The sequence below is a fragment of the Thalassophryne amazonica genome, chromosome 7 (genome assembly GCF_902500255.1).
Source record: "Thalassophryne amazonica chromosome 7, fThaAma1.1, whole genome shotgun sequence".
Taxonomy (NCBI): domain Eukaryota; kingdom Metazoa; phylum Chordata; class Actinopteri; order Batrachoidiformes; family Batrachoididae; genus Thalassophryne; species Thalassophryne amazonica.
In genome coordinates this window covers 70,133,691-70,148,268 of record NC_047109.1, presented here as the reverse complement: position 1 = coordinate 70,148,268, position 14,578 = coordinate 70,133,691, and positions in this window count along the sequence as shown.

Genomic DNA, 14,578 nt, shown 5'->3' with positions numbered 1-14,578 from the left:
TTTTTATTAGGGACACCACACAATGTCTTCACAGCAGCATTTTATGGTGCTAGGTTTTCTCTTAAAGTGCTACGTGTTTAAAGTGCATATTATTGAACAACAAAACCTCAGACAATCAATTTGGACAACTGCAGCGTGATTCAGCAGGGAGAAGGTGAAAAGGTGAAGGAGCAGGGTGCAGTAACCTCCAACACCCCGCCGTCACCTGACCATCATTTTACAGTAGTCATGTAAAAATTAAAATCACAGTTAATACACCAACAGTTAAGATGATGTCAGTGTGAAGCTTAAACAGCCTTGAGAGTAATAAATCATCTTTCATAGATCTAATTGATTAAAAATTATAGAATTAAAAAACAAACTTGAAACCATGTTTGCCTTTTGGTCATTTTATTTTTTTCTGTGAACTGTTAACTGCTGTCTGATAGTTTACAGCAGAAAAAATTCAGTAGGGTATCGCAGTTTTGTTTGAACCCTCCGTGATATCATGGGATTTGACCACTTATGGGGACCTCCATTCTGTTGTGTAATATATACACAGCATAACTTCACACGGATGTACTGTTTTGTTTTCGGCTGCAGTCACTGAAACAGTCGCGAAAAGTATCTTTTTCTTGGTTACTAGTAGAGAAGAAAAGGTGGGGCAGATGGAGACGTCATGTCGGTAAGTGTTAGCCTACACAGCTAACCAGAGTATCTCCGTTCTCTCGCCTGCAAAACCACCTTTGACACATTTGTGCTCTGGGTCATAAACAAACCACAACTTGTCCACTTTCCCACCGCATCATCACTTTTTCTTTGCATTTTCACTTTGTTTGCGTGTAATTTGCCCAAAAATCCATTGAAAATGCCATGGTTGGTTCCCTGGGAGTAGAGAAATTACATCAAAAGTGTCATATTTTATACCTTTAGCGCCCGCCCTCAAACAAGACTGCAGTCCCCCATTTTCCATTTGTCACAATTGCTTCCTGTACGATTGTTGATAAAGTTTTATCTGTACACATATATCTAACTTTTTTGAATCAAACCACATTACAGCTCCCCAAACTAACAAGGAATTGAACTGCTAATCTGTTAGCCAACATAGCTTCAGTTACTCAGTAACTAGCAGCAGCATTCTAATCAAACATCTATCAACACCAGTAGCATGCTAACACTAGCTGCTTCCTCTCTGTGTTCCTGTCTTTTCATCAATACCCCCCAACTCTGTTTCTCAGCAGACAGTCCTTCTTTGACCTTTGACCTGTGATGAGACACCACTCTGAGAACAACTAATTACAGAGTATCTGTAAAACCCTCATCATGTCTGTGTTAGGTAGCATGTTAGCTAGCAGTTAGGCAGCCATTGACAGTTTGGATGAAATCTGAAGGTTGCATTTTCAACAATAAGACATCAAAAACATTATATTACTATGACTCAGTTCAACTTCTTTAATTACAAGTACACCATTTCTTCAATATGTTTAATTTTTAACCAATGATAAACTGTTTTAGAAGGAAGTTAGTTTAGAAGGAAGTTAGAGACATTAAAAAAACCATCTGATTTCAATAAAACAGCATACAGACCGAGCATGTTGTCACCAAAGCACGAATTCTCGCCACTTTGCCTGATGACGTAGCTCCGACCTTGAGAATTAACATTTTATTGTCAGGCATTATAAGCAAGTAGGGAATAAAAACATCATGTACTTGGCTCATGTGGTCTGATAGTTTTAAATATACAGTAACAGTAGAAGTCTTTGCCGCTAACTTGAAGCTGTCAGATCAGCTGTCATCTCCATGGGAAGACTGAACCCAAATTGTAGCCACAATGAAGCAATGCAACCTTTTGCTCCTGCACCCCTGGAACCAAGTTCTGATCTAGTTGTGCTAATGAATTTACACACAACTCGCTGCCAAATCAGGTATTATTTATGTCTCAGACAACTCAGATCATAATAAATAAGGTTGTTTCTTCAAAACACATCAGCTCCTCAAATGTGACCAACAATTTATGGAACATGGGTCAATCAGTACCTGTCCACAATACCCAGTGGGAGGAGTGGGTGCATCATATTAACAGTATGATTTTCATTGGCATTTTTGTGAAACTGCTATTTCAGTCGTGGTTCTACATGAAATCTTAATTAACAACAAAACCTGAGATGAGCAGACACTGTTTCATCAGTACCAAAGATCCAGCCCTGGCCCATGGCTCCAAGATATGAATAAAAAATGAAGCAAAAACTGATCATTTCTAGGCTTATTGTTTTGAACTGGTAATACGAATTCTTTGGCAATTGCTGCTTCTGGTTTTAAATTGCTACCATCAGATACACTGGAAATGTAATATTTCCATTAAGGGTTGTTATTTGCAAAAACATCCCTGTCATCACTACATGGAATATAATGCAAATGCACAATAAATTGTTCATATTCCATGTCATATTGCATATAGTTTTGGAGCTTACTGCATATGCACACTAACCTAAACAAATGTGATCACTCAGCACATACAGTGAATGCTAATTCATCAATCATGCAAGAAAAGCAACAGAGAAACGCATCTCTGACTGTAAACTGATGAATAAATCACTGCTGGAAAAACAAAAATATGTTTTTTGTCTCATATCTTTCCTAATCTTTAAAAGGTCAAACATTTGTGAATAGAATATAGATTTATAGTCAGTCCAGTCAATTCTGGGAGCATGTGCTGGTGCCATGCTTTGCCACATCCACAACACCACAGAACGGCCTTGGGTCCTGGATGGCAACCACCAAGGCAGCCAGCCAGCCTGTATAGTTAATACATGAATTTAAAATGTAAATGTGTATGAGTTGATTCATAAGCATTTGTGAAACAAAACATGTATATCTGTGTATGTGTCAAATGCAACATGCTATTTTATGACGAAAATAGCATCAGGCTATTGCAGTAACTTGGTTGTAATGTATTTTTTGACATGTCTGTTATCGTTGTCTCAGCTGTAAAGAATTGTTCAACTATGTAGCTTTAAGTATGGAACATATGCCAGAATATGTGTTGTTATAATTCGAGTGCATGCTTATTTATTTTGTAAATATGATACTGTTGGGAGAAATTTCATTGATTCCTGTGATTTTCATGGGTTATCACTAAGAAATATTAAAACGTTAGTTCTAAAGAAGTAAAAGTGATAATGAGAATAAAGTAAGTGACTGTTTGCAGTGTTCTCTCAGAAGATTGAGATAGGGTGTGCTTTTGTGCGCATGTTGTTATGGTGTGACATGACAGAATGATGGGCGACAGCAGAGAAAGAGAAAGAGAGATAAAAAGAGAGAGAGAGAAAGAGGTATGAGGTAGTAACAGGCAGGGAGTGTGTGTGATCCTCTGTAATTTGTCCAGGCCTTACACTGAGCCTGTAATTATGCATGTGGCATGCACACATGCACGCACACACGGAGAAAGAGAGGAAGACAGAGAGAGAGAGAGAAGCATGTGCTTTATGATAACTCACGTGATAGAGTTAAATGTAAAAACAGATACCACACTCCACACAAAGCTACAGTAAACACACACGCACACACACACTCGTGCTGTCAGCGAGGTGAATAATAGACTCATTACAGCGGACTGACTGTCGTCTGTCTGGTTAATATTTACTTAGAAAACCAATCACATGATCAGACAGAAACAAGACCGATGAAGTTAGTGTGTGTGTAGGACAGAAAACAAATGAATGGTCTTTTCATATACCAGTTGTTTGATTGGGGCTAACTGAACTTTATTCTTTCATATAGAGATTCATACATGTTGAAACAGTGAAGGTTTGTTTGCATCTGTAAGATAAAACTGACTGTACAGTACCATTCAAATGTTTAGAAACACAGTTATAAAATTTAACAGTTTCTTGTCAAAGGTCTGTTTATTATTAACCAAACATTCATGAAATACATTAAAAAAAAATCTTACATAGGTGACATTTCTTTGGAAGACATATAGACATGTAAACACAATGCGAACATGTCACACATCAAGGATTATTTCCAACTACTGAGTGATAAGATTCTTAATTGCATTCACATGTTGCACTTATGCATGTTGTAGACAGTTAACTCCATGATCTAGTCATTTTATTGAGACGATGGGAAATTCTCCTACTGCTGGACGTGACAGTGACACCCTGTAACTGTACGCACCACCAAATCTTGATAATCTGACTTTTCCCACATGTCATAACTATTAACTGGATAATGAGTTAACAATGAAAGTCAAATATGAACAGCAAGATTTAGTTTTATTGCAGCTATCTAATTTTTTTTAGTTCAATTAAGGACTCTGTTTTTGTTGTTCTGTTTTTTTTTTCTGTTTCTGTTTCTTCATTTCCTTTGTTTGTTATGAAATTCTTGTAAAATCTGTAAAAACCTTGTAACTGTTAGAATGCGTCACCCCTCTGAGTCTGCTCTGCTTGAGGTTTCTTCCTCATTATCACAAGAGGAAGTTTTTCCTTACCACTGCCGCCTGTGTGCTTGCTTGGGGGAGGGGTGTGTGTGTGGTGGTGGTGGTAAAGTTAGACATTACTCGTGAGAAGCACCTTGAGGCAATGTTGTTGTGATTTGGCGCTATAAAAATAAAATAAATTGAATTGCATACCTGGTTATACTGTAATAGCATCAGAAGTCCGTTCTTTAATCAACAAAATCAGAGCTTCCGATTTTAATAGAATTTTTTGAATAATGGTACAGTTACTGTCACTTACTCAGCCTCATGGGGCATACGAGCCAATGCATTCTGAATGCCGGTCTCAAACCCATACAGATCACGAATCAGATATCTTTGTCGTGGCTCAGATGCACAACGACTGCCACCAGTATTTTTATCCTGCAAGGTGTCAGCAGAGAGTGTGTCTTGATGCAGTGAGATGAAAGTTACAAATGTGAGAGTCTGAACATTAAAAGTTGGCAATCTGGTAAAATCAGACTGCCAATATACTGCCATGATAACAGGTTGCTAGAAAGCTAGCTAGATGGTGTGGAAATTGAAAGGATGATGATGAATGACATCAGCACATATGCCCCACAAGTGGTTTGTGGAATGCAGGTGAAACATTTGAAAGAGTGAGAGCTGAACCAATGGCCACATGGTGAAAGCTGAAGGAGGAGTGCTGTGTGAAAGTTGGAGAGGACATGAGACAGGCACTGGGTGAACATGAAGTGATTCGGGACAACTACTGCAAAGAGCATAGTAAAGGCATAGTGATGCGAAGCATGAATTCCTGTCAGTCAGTCAGTATTTCCTTCGGGTCCAGATAGTAATGACAACACAGGGCACAGTGAATGTGTTATTGTTTAGTCTATTTGGAATTAGTCTGCGTAATACAGACTATAGTGAACAACTCAATCAAGATACAAAATTGACCTCAAACAAACAAATAAAGAACAGTCTGAAGTAAGCAAAGGAAATCTGGCTGACAAACAGGTGTGTAGACTGGCTGTCTGGCTCCAGACACACATGCACTTTCAGTTTTATTGCATTACTCATGCACAGTTACCAGCTGGAAGTAGTGATTGTAGTTGTTTCACAACAAGCAGTCACATAATGGACTCAACTCCTGATCAAGTGCCCATTCTGGGAAGATGTCTATTTTTAGAATGTCATGTTCAGCAAATAAAGGTTCATATAACTTCATAAGTTTGTAACATTTGGCCTGAAAAAAAGAAAATACCTGATCCAACTTAATTGAATGATTTCAATTGGTAACACCTGCATACATTAAGTTCTTTGAAATTAAGTTAATAAATTAGATCCACACATGTTAATCTAATTAACGTAATTTCATGTAGGAGTTACCAGTTGAAACAATTCAATTAAGTTGGTTCTTTTTTCAGTGTCACACTGGGAATTGTTTACACAACTTTGATACCGGTACCAGTGTTGATACTTTGACTATGATACTGGTTCTTGAGTGATAATGCAGTTTACTTTTTTAAGTAAGTTAAAAACCTTTGTTTTGTTTTTCAGTGCCATTGTAACCCCTAGAGCAAGCACACAGGCAACAGTGGTGAGGAAAAACTCCCTCTGATGACATTGAGGAAGAAACCTCAAGCAGACCAGACTCAAAGGGGTGACCCTCTGCTTGGGCCATGCTACAGACACAATTGACAATATGAATATACAGGAAATTTTTGGAGTCCATGACGGTGCACAGGACAAGAGGTTTGCAGAAGAGGACACCCACTCCCACCTCTGGATGGTGCTGCACCTCAAACAGAGAAAAAAAAAAAACAGAATTAGGTGACAGAAAGAAAACAAATACAGTAATAATTTGTCAGCATTAAGCAACAAGAAAAACAGAACAAATACTAAGGTGATTGCCGGCCACTAGCCCTAAGCTTCACTAAAAGACCCAGACTTTAGATAAAGTTGAGGCCATGGCCTGGTCTGTTAATACTTCTGGGTCCTGGATCCAAAATATATTGTGGATCAAATTCAAATTAAAATCACCCATTTTATGGAGCAATACTCATCGGCTCAAAAAACAAAACAAAAAACAAACAAACAAACAAACAAACAAACAAAAAAAAACCCCAACATCCTCTCACAACAACAACAACAAAAAAATGCAGGTGAAAACATGATCTCTTTAGAGGCAGCAAAAAAACATAAATTGTCTCTTTCAGATCTTATATTTCAACATCTTGGGATTTTCCATGCATAAACAACACAACTACATAAGGCAATACCCATATCTGTTAACGGAAATAAATAACATGAGAAAAGCTGACATCAAACCGTGTAGCTTGAGAACTGAGACAGGTGCATCCCAAAAAATTGTAATATTGTGAAAAAGTTAAATTTTTTTTTCCTTTGGTATGTCAGAGAGTGAAAGCTATATATACAAGGTCTGTTAGAAAAGTATCTGACCTTTTTATTCTTTTCAAAAACCATATGGATTTGAATCACGTGTGATTGCATCAGCCAAGCTTGAACCTTTGTGCGCATGCGTGAGTTTTTTCACGCCTGTCGGTTGCGTCATTCGCCTGTGAGCAGGCTTTGTGTGAGCACTGGTCCACCCTCTCATCGTTTTTTTTTATTGTGAATAAATGTCTGAAGGATTTGAAGCTTTGCTGCATCATTTTTTTTTCCAGAAACTGTGAGAGACCTCCAGGTGGACACCGTTCGGAAAATTAATGTGGCTTTCAGGGATGATTTTGTGGGGATTACACAGATTAAGGAGTGTTACTGCCGCTTTAAGGACGGCCCACAACTGCTGAGAGCACGCCGCGCTCCCAGAGCTGATCGACAGGCTCACACCCCGCTGAAACAACCAGATCATTTCCATCGTGAAGGCTTTGTTGATCTGGGACGTCGTCTGACTTCCACAAAAAAGGCAGAAGGCGTGGACATCAGCACTTTTTCGGCACATTCCACTGTTACAGGAGTTTTTTTCATGGAAAGAAAAGTGGAGAGACGCGCCACAGAGCCGTTCATTACGCGGCACAAAACCACCTCCGTGTTGGTCTCACAGGATGGCTTTCAGGTGGATTTCAGATGGCTGTTGGTGGGTTTTCAGTCGTGTGACTAACCAAGAAATTGTGCATGAGCTGGACATGCCAGAACATGTCCTGTGAGGCTTCATCACAGCGTTGCTTTGCGCCATGCGGCTCCACCGCGACGCGCGGAATTCCTCCGCTCCTCTTTCCATGAAAAAAAACTCCTGTAACAGTGGAATGTGCCGTTCATTTCTAAACTGGACGCTGTCTTGATCCGGTATGTCGTCTGACTAGCACAGGAATTGTGAAAAGACGTGGACATCAGCACCTTTTCGGCACATTGAGACAGACGTGCGGAGGAGTTCTGCGCATCGCGGTGGAGCCGCATGACGCAAAGCAACGCTGTGATGAAGCCTCACAGGACATGTTGGGGCATGTCCAGCTCATGCACAATTTCTCGGATAATCACACGATTGGAAAGCAACCGACAGCCGTCTGAAATCCACCTGAAAGCCGTCCTGTGAGACCAACATGGAGGTGGTTTTGTGCCGCGTAATGAATGGCTCCGTGGCGCGTCCCTCCGCTTTTCTTTCCATGAAAAAAACTCCTGTAACAGTGGAATGTGCCGAAAAAGTGCTGATGTCCACGTCTCCTGCCTTTTTGTGAAAGTCAGACGACGTCCCGGATCAACAAAGCCTTCATGTTGGAAATGATCTGGTTGTTTCAGTGGGGTGTGAGCCTGTCGATCGGCGCTGGGAGCGCGGAGCAATTGTGGGCCGTCCTTAAAACGACAGTAACACTCCTTAATCTGTGTAATCCCCACAAAATCGTCCCTGAAAGCCAAATTAATTTTCCGAATGGTGTCCACCTGGAGGTCTCTCACAGTTTCTGGAAAAAAATTGATGCAGCAAAGCTCCAAATCATTCAGACATTTATTCGCAATAAAAAAATGACGAGAGGGGTGGACCAGTGCTCACACAAAGCCTGCTCACAGGCGAATGACGCAACCGACAGGCGTGAAAAAACTCATGCATGCGCACGAAGGTTCAAGCTTGGCTGATGCAATCACATGTGATTCAAATCCATATGGTTTTTGAAAAAAATAAAAAGGTCGGATACTTTTCTAACAGACCTCGTAGTTTAGACTCATTACATATAAACAAATGTTTCAAGCAGTTTTTTAAAATTTGAATTTGGATAATTACAGCATGCAGCACCTAATAGAAAATGCACAAATCACAAATATTTCATAAGATCAGTTAAAAACAAGGATAAATTATGGTAATTCATATACCCAGTACTTCTTTGGGGCTCCTTTTGAATGAATTACTGCATCAGTGTGGTATGGAGGCAATCAGTTTGTGGCACTGCTGAGTTGTTATGGAAGCCCAAGTCACTTTGTTAGCGGCCTTCAGCTCATCTGTTTTGTTGGGTCTGGTGTCTCCCATCTTCCTCTTGACAATACCCCAGAGAGAATCTATGATGTACTGTCTATGGGGCCAATCAAATACGAGGTCTATTAGAAAAGTATCCGACCTTATTATTTTTTTCAAAAACCATATGGATTTGAATCACGTGTGATTACATCAGACATGCTTGAACCCTCGTGGGCATGCGAGAGTTTTTCACGCCTGTCGGTTACGTCATTCACCTGTGGGCAGTCTTTGAGTGAGGAGTCGTCCACCCGCTCGTCGATTTTTTTCATTGTTTAGGAATGGCTCAGAGACTGTTGCTTTGTTTGATAAAAATTTTTTCAAAACTGTAAGGCACAACTGAGTGGACACCATTCAATAAATTCAGCTGCTTTCGGTAAAAATTTTAACGGCTGATGAGAGATTTTGGTCTGGTAGTGTCGCTTTAAGGACGGTCCACGGCGCCTGACGGCGATCTGCGCTTCGAGGCGGCAGCGTCTCGCCGTTTCAAGTTGAAAACTTCCACATTTCAGGCTCTGTTGACGCAGTAAGTCGTCAGAGAACAGAGAACTTTCAGAAGAAGTCGGCATGAGGAGTTTATTCGGACATTCCATTGTTAACGGTCATTTTGTAATGAAAGAACGTGCGGGCAGAGTCGCATGTCGGGCTGGACCCGACCACGGGGGGTCGCGGCAGGAAAAACACCTCCGTTGGAAATCTTAACGGGCAAGTTGGAACATGCCCAAGCTGTTAAACAATTTCTCAGTTACTCACTTGTTGAAAGCCATTAAAAGCCGCCTGAATTCTACAAATGGTTTTCAACACGGAGGTGTTTTTCCTGTCGCGGTGCACACAGATTTGCCGAGTCGTCACGGAAACGACTCGGCGAATTTGCGCGTACGTCTTTCATTAAAAAAATGTCCTTAAACAGTGGAATGTCCGCATAAATTTCTCATGCCGGCCTCTTCTGAATCTTCTCTGTTCTCTCACGATGTCCTGGGTGAATTAAGCCTTAAATTAGGATGATTTCAGCTCGAAACAGGCCGACGACAGCGCCTGGAAGCGCTGCAGGACGTCCCGCTCCGTGGGAAGTCCTTACACCGACAGAAACACCCCATAATCTCTCATCAGCCGTTAAACTTTTCACAGAAAACCAGCTTAATTTCTCGAATAGTGTCCACTCGGATATTCCTCACAGGTCCAGAAAAAATTTTGATAAAGCAACGCGCGCCGTCTCGAGCAGCGTGTGAAACAAAGGAATTCAGCCGAGAGGGCGGGACCACATCTCACTCAAGGCCTGCCCACAGGGAAATGACGTCACCGACACGCGTGAAAAAACTCACGCATGCGCACGAGGGTTCAAGCATGATTGGTGTAATCGCATGTCATTCAAATCCATATAGTTAAAAAAAAAAGGGGTCGGTTTATTATCTAAGAGACCTCGTATAGTAAATACCATAGTCAGCAAAGCTCTTAATAGATTTTTTTTCATTGTGGGCAGGCGGGCATCAGCATCTCCAAAAAGCTTGTCAACAGATGGAAGCACGAAGTGCTCTAAAATCTCCTGGTAGATGGCTGCATTGACTTTGGACTTGACAAAACCCAGTGGACAAACACCAGTAGATGATGTGGTACCCCAAATCATCACTGACTGTGGAAACTTCACACTAGATTTCAAGTAATTTGGACTCTGTATGTCAATGAGTGTCTTCTGGACAAATATCAGGTCAAGAGTAAGATTGTGTGTATCAAAACAGTGAGAGATTTGTGGTATTTATACTGCATAAGTAGTAACTTGAAAGGAAAGATTATAATATTTTAATTTATATGTAGAGTGTAGAATATATAAAATTTTCATTTTCTGAAATACATATCCCTGACAAAAAACCTAAATATATAAATAGAATAAAAAAATTAACTTTTTCTTGATATATCTCTACATCTATAACATTCTTGATACTCTATATAATATTACTCATTAGCCAGCATTCACATTTATTGTTCCAACATTATTATTATTAGTTTACATTGTTTACATGTTACCTGTCCATGAAACAGGGATGAAGCTGATGTCTCAGTGACATCAACTTCAGTCAACTTCATCAGTCAGTGTTTGGTGTAGTTTTCTGATGTAACCCCGTTTCTCTGCACGAGTGCTGGCAATAAACCCACAGGAAGCCACACGTACTACACCAAACATGCAGTCATTAACCTGAATCACACTTGCACACAAAAAGTGATGGCAAACAAGCCCACACAAACATGCGTGCACATTAAATTACACTACAACTACTACGAGTAATCATGATGATAATAATAATAATGATCTGAAGACATGCAAACAAGTGGACAAGTGAGGACAGCCTAGACATGTTATTCACACACACACACACACACACACACACACACACACACACACACACACACACACACACACACACACACACACACACACACACACACACACACACACACACGTTTTTGTCATGTCATTCCTGGTGATTTTACATTGTTTTACTTTCAATATCTTACCTGTTTAAACTGTAACATGTTGAAATTCTTATAGTAACTTTTATTTAATGCCAAGCCAAGTCTTGACCGTAACATTGCAAATGATTTTGTGCTGACACACTTTTTGCCCCCACTATAGAAATATGTCCCCATAAGTGACTCGCAACAGATTTCTGTCTCCATAACAGGTATAATTAAATGCACTCCCCCACCACCACCACACACACACAAGCTTGGAAATATGGAGATTGCTAATGCCTCAGTTGAGACCTAAGCAAATCAATCACTGATAAAACACACCAGGTTTATGGTCTTGGGACAAGGTGTGCGCTGTTTACACACACACACACACACACACACACACACACACACACACACACACACACACACACACACACACACACACACACACACACACACACACACACACACACACACACACACACACTAGTTTGTGAAATAGAAAGTATGGAGGCCAAGGGCTGTCCCGGCAACACGCTGATAAAATATAACACAGAGTCAACACTAGCTGCCATAAACACATACCTTCTCTTGTGGTTTCAGCCTCATAAAGTCCCCTTTTTTCGCCCCTGATAACCCTCTTCAGCAAACCAGACAATCCACAACCCTTCTTAGCTTCTGTCAATTCTGGAATTGTTGTGGTGTGTACTCACACACATCACATTTTGTTAAATTCCAATGGAAAGTTTTCACTTTGTAAGTTGTGACGAAGATACTAGGAAGAAACAATTCCAGTTGCTTTTAAGTAAACTTGTAGAGGTGTAAAGGTTCTGAATTTGTTGACACTGAAGAAGGGTTTAAAACAATACAGGTGTGGGAGGTGTTGATAGAGGAGCTAATGCCAATCCTCCAAACACAATGCTGTTCAGCTCTGACTGTCACTGTGTCTCTCTGCTTCTCCTGCACACAATGAAACTGTCCAATCAAATCAGTGCCCACACCCAAAATTTTGTTTGATGGAGACATGCTGTCTTATTTCATTCTAACTGATAACAGTTAATTCCTTCAGTCTTGTCCTGTCCTATCCTATCCTAGCAATCTTTGGGCAAGATCTGGGGTATACCCTGGACAAGCCACCAGTGTATCACACTAGGCTCCGGGAACCCGGAGCCTAGACTGGAGTCTTTGGGCAAGAGGCAGGGTACACCATGGACAACATGCTAGTCTGTCACAGGGCATACAATCACATGATTAGTTCAATTTCATACCAGGGTAGACACATACGTACAGCAGATAAAATAAGTATTAAACACCACCATTTTTCTCAGTAAATATATTTCTAAAGGTGCTATTGACACAAGATTTTCACAACCCAAGTAATCCATGCATACAAAGAAAACAAACACCTGAAGAAAGGGAGGTGCAAAAGAAAAGCCAATACATCACCTGAAATCAGTAATTAGAAAGCATTCCTGTCCCTTGTCAGTGCCAATTAATAACAGCTAGTTCAGTCCCAATTGATGGCCTAAAAAATGGTGTCTCATTACCAAGGTGTCACACAAGAAACATCTCATGATGGGTAAAACCAAAGAGCTCTCTCAAGATCTTCGCAACTTTATTGTTTCAAAACTTACTGATGGCATTGGTTACAGGATTTCTAAACTCCTGAATGTTCAGTGAGCACTGTTGGGGCTATAATCTAAAAGTGGAAAGAACATCATTTCACCATAAACCGGCCATGACCAGGTGCTCCTCACAATATTTCTGACAGAGGACTAAAAAGAATGATCAGAAGAGTTGTCCAAGAGCCAGCGACCACTTCATAAAGACCTGGAATTAGCAGGTACAATTGTTTCAGAGAAAACAAGTAATGCACTCAACTGCCGTGGCCGGTATGCACGCTCAAGACTCTGTTGGTGAAGAAAAAGCATGTTGAAGCTCGTTTGCTGCACAACATTTAGACAAGCCTGTGAAATACTACTGAGAGAAAATATTCTGGTCAGATGAGACCAAAATTGAACTCTTTGGATGTCATAATACATGCCACAAATGGCGCTGCACATCACCCCCAAAACACCATACCAACAGTGACGTTTGGCGGTGGGAACATCATGGTGTGCAGCTGTTTCACTGGCAAACTTCATATCATTGAGAAAGAAAGATGAATGGACAAATGTACTGAAACATTCTTGATAAAAATGTACCAGGATGAAGAAAACAAAACGGGGGTGGACATTTCAGCAAGACAGCCAAGGAAACTCTCAGTTGGTTTCAGAGAATGAAAATAAAGCTGCTAGAATGGTCCAGCCAATAACCTGACATGAATCCAATAGAAAATCTATGGAAAGAACTAAAGAGTTAATCGAGGTCCATGGGACCTTCAAGATTTGAAGACTGTGTGGAAGAATGAGCCAAAATCACACCTGAGCAACGCATCTGACTAGTTTATCCATACAGGAGCCATCTTGAAGCTGTCATTACCAGCAACGGCTTTTGTACAAAGTATTAAATTAAAAATTCAAAATTCTGTACTTATTTGATTTGGTTTCTTTGCATCTATGAATTGCTTGGGTTGTTGGCATCTGCCAAAACATTTCTTGTCAATAGTACCTTTAGAAATATATTTACTGAGAAAAATGGTGACGTTTTCAATACTTATTTTACCCGCTGTATATTCAGTTACATCCAGATTCATGTGTATACACGTAAATGATGTTCATTAAAAAAAAAAAAAAAAAAAAAAGATGCAAAGATGCCAAAAGAGACACCTCAGATTGAGAATCCAGACTCTGGCTCAGCCTGGGTACTCATCTTTGATGCTTTTGATGATTTGGAACTCAGATATTGGGAACTCAAGACTATTCAGACTTGAGGTTTAGTGAACCAACTACAGTACCAGTTCTTGCTCCTGACAACTTTCACCATCTTCTACAAAATGCCTCATATGACTACAAAAAAAAAAAAAAGAAAAAAGAAAGTGAAAAGTAGATGCAAGCGTTTATTGTTTTTCATAGTAAATCTATGGATTTTTCAGCCAGTCTCTGAATGGTAGAATGTGGGTCAAGCTGAACCTGGAAGAGAATTGAGAGCCATTGACGCCCCACATCGGGTAAAATTTTCATGTTGCTTGGAGAAATAGCTTTCGCTATGTGTGCAGACAGACTGAGAGGGGGTGAGGGTAAAATGAGCGTACATTTGTTTAACACATTCTGACCAAACGCACCCACACACAGTGACCAAAG